This window comes from Diachasma alloeum, unplaced genomic scaffold, assembly GCF_001412515.2.
Source record: "Diachasma alloeum isolate Michigan unplaced genomic scaffold, Dall2.0 Dall_scaffold_00184, whole genome shotgun sequence".
Classification (NCBI taxonomy): Eukaryota; Metazoa; Arthropoda; class Insecta; order Hymenoptera; family Braconidae; genus Diachasma; species Diachasma alloeum.
The window spans coordinates 2,193,405-2,203,650 of NW_021680350.1; positions in this window are offsets into that span (position 1 = coordinate 2,193,405).

Genomic DNA, 10,246 nt, shown 5'->3' on the forward strand with positions numbered 1-10,246 from the left:
GTATAGAAATTTTCTATACGGATTACGTATAGAAATTCTATAGGATTTCCGTATATGATATTCGGATATTTCTATACGAATATTTTCTATACGAATTATTTCCACATATAAATTTTTACATAAATATTTGTTTTCATACGAAAGATGTCTAAACGCTCCAGAGAAAAACGCAAAAAAATGTCGCAACTCCATACGAAATGTTTCTATACATGTGGCAGTGGGTCGTATAGGATCAAACCTATAGAAATCGTATAGAAATAATTTGTATAAAAAATATCCGTATAGAAATATCCGAATATCATATACGAAAATCCTATAGAAATTCTATACGCAATCCGTATAGAAAATTTCTATACGATTTTTTCATACGTAAAGACTTAGATTTTATCCTAATTTTCTCATTTCTCGCAGGAAATTCACTGAAAATAAACAAACACCGTTCAAAATACAAAAACTAAGAACGATTCTACAAATGAACCACAATATGCGAACGGAATATCTCCGACCATCATTGATTTTCATTGCTAGCATCTTTATACAGACCCAGGCAAATCGAATTGAAATTATGCCGCACTCACTTCTTTTTTCCACAAACAACTCAGACGCCTGTTAAGACTGTCCAAAACTTGGCGAAAATGGTTATATATATGAGCACCTCAAAATTATTATTTTTTTCTTTTTTTTATTGAAAAGTATAACCTAAAACAAAAAGATCGCAACTAGATCTCTCTAACTCTGTTGTTGGCGGAAATATTAAAATTAAAATTTTTCTTTCTTCTAAAAACTTTTTTTTAATCCTAATTACGAGCCATAAAGAACAATTAAAAAAATTGAACCTATAGATTTCGTCGAAAATTCTCTCAGCTATTCGAAAAAATATAATTTTTTGTGTATCGATGTATTTTGGCATAGAAAATTCAAAAAGAAACTTTCAAAGAGCCAATTGGGGTCGTTTCCCAACCTTTTTTTGTCATCGTAAAGTTCAGAAATTCTCATTTTTCTTCTTTTGGACTATGCTTTTCGATAAAAAATAGAAAAAAAGTTTTAAAATTTTGAGGCAATTTTTCATATTCAGAATGGGCGGATGAGCTCATATATATCTAAATCAGATCAATGATTTGCATTCCAACAGTCCATCCAAACTCTTCTTATCAGGCGTTAGCATTTCTGTCTGGAGCCTGTCCAAAATCAATCATAACTGATTATTAATATCAGATACGTTTTCCAGGGCTGGGGCTTGACCTCAGAACCTTTCGCATTTCAATCCTAATAACTACGTGTTTGTGAGCTATTCATTTGCAATTTTTGACGCAAAAAGAAGACGAAATTTTTTATGCTGACACGATAATTTCGACGATATGTTCTTCTCCGTGTATCAATTCGAAAAAAATGGTACTAATTTTGTATCATTTCCTAATAAAGGCAAATCTTTCGTCAATTGTTGAACGAAATAGAAGTCATTATTTATAAACTACCAATCACAGAGTGATAACTGTGAGAGGCTTCAGCCCCACTAATAGGGTATCTCTGCGTTGTTACAATATCTTCCAAGAAGGAAGCCAACTCCCCTACGTCATATGTCCTACGTTTAGTCGAGAACGATACGAAAAGCGGCTAGCTCGATTTACATTCTAGTAAGCGCATACCAACAGTTCCCTGCCTATTCAATGACACATACTTTGTCAGAAAAATCTTGCCCAATATATGCTGTTCTATTCAGTATCACTCCTCTAAATATTCATGTTTAATTAAGTTTAAACGTTCACGAATTAATCGACAAATACTTCATAGCTAACAATTATATAAATGGTTGTCTTACTACATTGAGGACTTTCTTATGCTGGAAAGGACTTAGGAAAAATTGAAGTATTTTTTTGCAGGTGAAAAAAAAAACGCTGAAAAGCACACGAGTAGAAAATGCCTTACAGTAATGAAGTTATTTGGCTTCGGATAAAGCTGAGTGTATGACCTCTTCCAGTTGCTCCAGATTTCAGTTCGGTCTAGCTATTCGATACCCTGTTTCACTAGTTTATTTTCCTACCATGCAAATTCTGCAGGATTCTACAATTTAGGGATTAAAGAGAGAAGATGAGACACTTAAGGTTCTTCATGTGTAGATTCGTTGGCACACAATTGTGTTGCTTCAAATTTTTAGGGAGTTACTTTTAAAAAAAAGCTCTCATTAAATGATAGTCAATGTTGTTGAGGTGGATATTTTAATCATTGGTTTCTTGTTTTCTTCCGTTCATTGAAGAAGGATTTAGTAATACCTATATGTAAATTTCTGAATAACTCAAAATTTAATTTGGAAGATAATTATCTTAACTTCCATTTAAACTAATAGTATTCCGATTTTGTTCATTGTTTGCAGTTATTAGAAAAACCCTCCTGAACTGGTGGGTAGAGCGGCGCGCCGCCGTCAACTACTCAACCTATAGGGCGCCACTGCAGTGCAAGTGAGACGTAAGAGATCTAGCCAGTTCAGGAGGTTTAAGGAGAGAATTTGAAAAGTGGTATTTGGAAACTGGTCAAACGAGGAGAAATAGTACATTTCGACACTATGCCGTGAGGAACTTTTCTGGCGAATATGACGTTACAGGACGAGCCGAAGGCGAGTTCTGTAATCATATGAGGTCGAAAAGTTCCCACGGCCGTGTGTCAAACAATATTTTTTGTCATTAGGCCTGAAAACCGCAATTTAACTGGGCGAAGCGAGGTTAAAATCGCGGTTTATCAGGCCTAGCGACGAAAAGATTAGTTCAAACACTATTACTCAGGGTTTAGCAAACCTTGGTTCGAGAAACTGAAACTGAGTAGGAAAAGTATATCGACTGTCAGTAGGCTTAGATGTAATCATAATTCGACTCGAAAAAGTCTCACTAGATTTAATATTGTCCCTTCGGACGTGTGGCGTGGACGCTGAAACACTAAATCCCATTTTCTTCGAATGTCCTCCCTACGAACAAGTCCCGAACCCGTAACACGTTAAATATTTCGACCGAGTCGAAAAAAAAACAATTTTTCCACTCAACCCTAACCGATGGATGACTTTTATCACCACTAAAGTAAACTTTCAAAGTTACTTGAGGTATTTAAAACATTTCAGCAAAATATTTGCACTTATAGGGTATATTTCCTATGGAGTGAAAATTTTTGTGAGAGAAAAGCTCATAGCACGCCTACCGACGGGTTGAGAAATGCATAACATAAAATCACTCTTTAGTTCTTAAAAATTTGAAGTGAATAGATCAGGATTGATGATAATGCTCCGTAGTCAAATGGAACATATGAGACTCGAAAGAAAAGCGAAAGTTGTCACGAGCCAAATTTACAGTCGCAGGCTGGCCGGTTGACGCAGTGAGAATATAAATTTTTCATGGCCACTGAGCTGGCTCATCGTTTTTCACTCCTCAATCTTGAGGAAGAATTTGACGAAAACTTGCTGATACTTCATCGGATAAATGAGCACATACCCTTGAATCGGCAATCTGATCGAGCTGAAGGGCTATAATATCGATAATGTAAAGTGGAAACTCGCCTTGTACACACAAAGCTATATGGGTCATGTCAAAGGACGCAGGGGATATCAATATTACTATGCCCCACCTGAGTCGAGAGTTCACTGCGACAACGCAAGCTACAGGCACAGTCCTATGATATCAATATTTATTAGCATCCTTTCAATGTCGTTGTTGTTAGAGCTAATATGGAGGTCGAATTTACGTCACTTTCGCCTTCATTCATTTTCATTTTAGCCCACGATCACATGCAATCATGACTCAATGCTAGAAGAAAAACAATATTGTTACTTTAACTTTAACTGAGCATAGTTGATAGACATCGAGAGTTCATTACTCCTGCGTTCATTCTTTTTTCTATTCACCTTCGTGTTATTTCCACCTGACGATGTCTGTGCCCAACCAGTAAGCCGTGTCGAAGCATACTCGGCCGACTATATGCGTGGAATCTCATAACTTGATTTAAAAACTTCTCTTCATTTCTCCAATTTTTAGTCTCTATTTTTCATAATTCTCAAATCATTTTTTTGTGCGAACTTCTGAAGAGGGAAAAATGAGAAATCCCAATCAGTTTAGTTAAATGAATTTTTATTATTCATAAACATCACATAAGTAATTTTATGTTACTAGGCCCGATAAGCCGCGATGCTAACGCCGCTTCGCTCGACTAGATCGCGATTTTCGTGCCCGTAACATAAAATCGTTGACATCATATAGCCAACCAAGTATTTCCTGTCGAATGTGATTATAATCCTCGCCTTTGGTTCGGATTATAAACTTACATTCATCAGAAATGACTTTGCGGGCCTAATAATGAAATCTACTATTCTTTTTTTACAGATCAGTTATCAATATATCTCAACTCATATAAAAATTTAATCCACTTCATTTCCAATCGCTTTTTGCGCATATAGCGAATGCCGAAACTCCGAAACTCACTCGATAAATCTAAGTATCATAAATCCATTAATATAACTCATTTATGTGCATACCCGAGTGGAAATTCCGGTCAGGTCTTGATCAAGTTTGGATCAAGTTAGACCTGACCACTCAGGTATTGATCAAGTTAACGGATCCGGTCTTGATCAGACATGTTACGCCTCTGACCAATCCGGATTTGATCAGGACGAATGGATCCGAACTTGACCAAGTCAACTGTATGGAAACCGGATAACCTGTCTGTCAGTATCAGTAGCAATTATCAATGATAATTAATCCAAAACAAAAGATAATTCAATTCTTTCACCGTAGGCCGCCTCTCTTAATAAATCTCCTCTGTTATTACCTCTGAAAAAGCTTATTATGTTTTTACCGATGCTCGGGATCGAACCGGGGACCCTATGATTGCTAATCCTATGCCCTAACCACTACGCCATCGTGCTATTACTATTGAGTAAATTGTACATTGCCTATATGATTTGTATCGGGGTATTCGTTGAATTTACGATTATTCCTGATCTCGCGGATGTGCGTGTGGATTCTCAGAGATAAAATATGTTCAATTAAATTTTTATTTATTTCATTAATGAATAATAATAATGATAATAATGACGCTAATAAATAAATAGACATTTGGTGCTTTTTTTCTCAAGATCACTTGCGTGTAAGTTTGATACTCCTCTAATACGTATTTACGGCATCATCATCCCTCCCTTCTGTACATTTGAGAAGGGCAGGCTGTTAATTAAATTGAATCAAATTAAATTAAAAATTAAATCAAATTCATTAAATTAAATTAATTTAATTCAATTTATTTTACTTATAGTATAATGATCCTTTTTCAAAGACTGAAAGAATTATTGATAATGGTTGATAACACTTAATTTTAATAGTATAATAATAGTTAATTAAATTATCCGAAAAACTTATTAAAATTAATCTCATGTGGACCGGATCTGAATCTGATCATTTTCTCTTCAATTGACCCCTTTCAAATGCCGATCAAGGTCATCAAATCCGAATTTGATCAATTTGGGGTCAGGCGGCCGACCTCAGGGTGAGATCGTGCCTACTTGATCAGAACTTGATCTGAATCATCCTACAATTTTTCGGATCTGATCTACTGGATCAAAACTTGATCAGGTTTTCATCAGGGATCATCTGATCATGTCTACCTGATCACAACTTGATCAGAACCCGCCTGTATTTTTTCGGATCCGATCTGCTGGATCAGAACTTGGTCACGTGCTCATCAGGAATCACCGGATCAGTCGAACCTTAAAAAAACCTGATCAAATTCTGATCGTGCTTCAGGTGGGCCTGAAGCAATTTCCACTCGGGTAAAGATTCGATGTGAACATCGTTGACCTTCGACTATCGGCCATATTGGTTCCGCCTCTGCTACTTCAACATTCGAGTGAAAATCGAATGAAAATAACCCAGCGGCAGCTTCTCTCACTGTTGATTGCATTATGCCTTATATGCTTCCATTCCAAACTCTCAAAGAATTAATGAAGTAATTACGATAATGTGAGGTAAATGTCAAAGTTGATCAGACAAAGTTTGGCGAAAAAAATTCCTCATCAATACGCTGTACATGATCCTGTGTCAATTTAAGAGTCCCCGAGTTTTGATATATGTAATTTATATTTTTTGGGTCGCTGATTCCGAATTTGTGAGTCATTTCTTGAAAATATCCGGCGCTTTATTTGTCATTAGCAATTTCAGTATTTAAACAATCATATCACGGAAACGCTTCACGGAAATACACATTTTTTATTTGTTCAAAACGCAGTTAAAATCTCCATATTGTTCACGGTCGACTACCTCGGCCATCTCCGAAAATCTCCGTGACCCTTCGGGTCAACGGACACAGGTCAGCGCGGCATCCGGTAGAAAAAAATGTACAGTAGCATTCTGAAAATCAGCGAGTTCATATCGAGTAGTAGTTAGTTGTGTTACGGTATCGTTTCAGTAATGATATAATCAAGTCAAGCTAATAGCATTCAACATTTAATATTTTCGTTCAGTACATCACCATATTAATTAGTTCAAGTTCAATCATTATCAGTGAATCAACTGGATTTAAATTTGAAGACAATAGCAGCGAATTAAAGACTATCAACAGTGTTAACTAAAAAAGAGTGTAACTAAGAAATTAACGACGTGGTTCAATCCCACCAATAAACGAGAATTTTTATAATTCGTCTCAACGTACTTTTTTCCAGAATTTCCCTCCACATTTTCTCCCACATCCACCCTAACTCCAGTTCCTCACCAAACAGTAGTCCTTTGAACCGGATCGTGGGTTAAAACGTGTGATAAGTGCTGTGAAAATTACAAAGGACGCCTCGTGGTGAATCGACTGTCAGAATTCACACGAGCGACTTAACGGGCAGGACAAAACGACAGTGACTTTGTTTACATTCCACAGTGGTGAGGAAGAAAACAAGGTACCAGTGAAATTCAGTGTCGAAATCGAGTGTTCGTGAGCGTTGAGTGTCGCCGAAGCTCATCAACACTTGACCCACGTGCGCCACGGAACAGGCGACTCACCGAGCGTCCGGCAGTCGCTCAGATCCTTATCATGATAGACGACACTCAAGTCAACGACTCCACTGAGGGAGGCAATCAACAACAACACAGCACGGAGGAAAATCCTCAGGCCACACCTGATAAAGGAGCAGTTCAAAATCAGCCAATCAACATTCAGGATGAACTCAACCTACGAGGTGTATCCTCAACGTCACCGGAAGTCAACAATTCAATGCCATCACCCCCTAAGCCAGCTCTCAACACAGCAGGAGAATCAACTAAGAGTGCTGACATTCAAAGTCGTCACCTTGATGGAGATTTATCACGAACTACCTCAAGAGCTCGACGACGAGTACGATCTCACGACAGAGAAGAGTGGATGGCTCAACAGAAATCAACAGAATTTTGAAGCAGTTTAAGCGAGTGAATCCAGTTATTCACTCACAGTTAATCAACATTCTTCAGAAGAAGAAGACATAGGAATCAACGCCCACACTTGAAAGAAACTCACAGCCAGACTGCCATCAGTCCCACATACCAGCAGTGATCGGTTTTCACCAAGAATTTGAGTAAACCGATTCAGCCATCATCAGCCTGATCCAATCAACACTAGTAGAGAGCTTCACCGATGAACAGGGATCCAGGCAAATCAGTAACTCAATACACAGACAAAAAGCAGAGCTATCAACGACCAGATGAACAACGAGCAGAGAGTAAATGAGCACTGTATTATTCGATTTCAGTAAAGGACATTAGCATCAGTGCTCAGAGAATCACCATTCAAAGACTCACATCAATTTCAATAAATTGACGAGTCAAATCCCTCGATCTGCAGAGATTTAACGAATCAGAAAGTTCAAGAAGAAGTAAGAGGCACGGGGATAGAGAGAAAGAGGCATCAATATCATCAGAACTTCCTCCAGCATATTATCTACCGCATCATGGAGCTCTGAGAGATGATGCAATCATTAAGCAGCTAGGAGCTCCAATAAACAACTCCAGCAAACTTCAGCCGAAAATCAGCTAGAAGAAACTCTCCAACACGAGCAACCCTGAACCAAGAAATCGAGAGGTTCAGGAAATTCACCAACGAACCATCTGCAAGGTACGTCAATACAGAGCAGCTCAACCTGTAAGAGACCACCTACATCAAGGTCAGACTCTAGACTGGATCGAAATCAATGTAATCGCCGAGTCGAACATGAAGCAGAGAATCAACACCTCCAAGCCCGGGAGCGCAGGAAACAACTGGATAGAGAGGTGAAGTATCATTTTTCTATTAGCAATGTTGACAAATGATACCGCCCTCATCCATTTTTTTATTCCCGAGGTAAACCAACATCAGAGGAAATCAGCAGAGAGCCCATCAACGAGAGGATCCACGCCTCTCTAAGGGGCACCACCTTCCAGTAGCAGTCGAGACACCAAGGGTCGTTAGGTTAACGACATCAACCTACAAGACAAAGCAGCTCAACTCAACGACAGTCAACAAGAGAAATCCAGAGAGGCTCGAACGCAGAAAAGGCTATCAAGGAGCCAGCATCAACAGTGATGAGACCATCACCAGAACAAGCGACAGGTTAGGTGTCAATGCCGCCCGGGATCCTGTCCTCACAACTAGAGAACTCCAACAAACGATCTGCAAATTCAGCAAATTTAACAATCGGTCGTCATCCACAGACTCTCAACGTGCTTCAGAGGAATTTATGACTCTGAACCAACTCAAATGATCCTCAATACCGGTCGTCAGCAGCAGCGATGATAATGACTCACCAATCGCAACCTCAATTCAACGAGCGATGCTTAGTAAGCACAAAGAGATTCACCACTCATCCCTAAGCGAGATTGCGTATCATCAGAGTTCAACCACGACTGGAGAAATTCACGACTCCTTAAGCTCACTAAAATCTATAGCGAGACGTTCGTGTGGAATTCACCGTCACGAAAATTCGACCAATCAGCAATCCAAGTGATTCAACAAATCGATTGTTACAAATTGCAGTCGATTTCATCAAGATATTCAACAACAGACCTGAAGCAGAGGATAAAGGGAATAAGGTTTCATTCACCCGGAACTTACAACTACGGTGAGTCGAACATACTCAATGCCCCCGGCATTGGCAGAGAAGAGATCACCATGAAGCTTAGAGCCGCATCAAATCGCTCCAGCGAATTGTACCTGTATAGGCATCACCGAGACAGCTAGCAGATCATCAACAGTAGTGGGCAGAACCTGAATAAATCAATCAAGACCTTGAAAACTGGCCACAATCAACAATCGATGCTCCAGCCATGGACATCCCAGAGGTGGCTAAAGAAGCAAAACCAGCACCAGCGCATCCAGTTGTAATAAAAATCAACGAAGTCGCAGAGCTACACACCGGGTATCAGACAATGGCTAAATTACTAGCCGTAACAGCAACAATCAACAGAGCAATCGACAGATTCAGGAGGCAGCCAACGCCCCCGGGACCTGTCCTGACGATAAGAGAACTCGACGAAGTGAGTTTATTTTGGGTAAAGATAACACAACATCAATACTTTGGGACAGCCAATCGAGTACTACAGAAGAATCACCAACTGCCGAGAAATCATCAATTAGCTAATCTGACGCCAACTCTAGACAACGAAAGGATCATGAGACGTGGGGGACGCCTCAAGAACTCGCAGTGAAATCCAGATGAAATTTACCCAATAATCTTGCCTCGCCAGTCACACTTCACCACACTAGTCACTGACGAAGCTCACCGCAAAACCCTCCATGGAGGGACTCAACTCACCTTGGCCTACACACGTCAAAGGTATTGGATAATCGGTGGCAGAGGTACAATTAGAGCGTACATTCAACGCTGTGCCATCTGCACCAGACAACGAAGACAGGCCCAGCAACAAATGGGTCAACTACCAGCAACGGGAATCTCACCAGCAGGAGCATTTCTTCATACGGGAGTGGACTATGCACGGCCATTTGCCATCCTCAAGTGGAGACCAACGAATACATAACCAAGGTCAGTGCACATTGCAGTGTTCGTGTGCTTCACCACATCAGCAGTTCACCTAGAGCTAGTTACCAGACAGACAACAGACGCCTTTATCGGAGCCTACAAGAGATTCACCGGAAGACGTGGTATTCCAGCTGTCATGTACAGTGACAATGCCACTACCTTCGTAGGCGCAGCAGAGGTCTTAGAGAAGATCTATCACCGAGCATCCAGAGAAAATCAGCAGATTCAGGCTGCTCTCGCCACCAATAG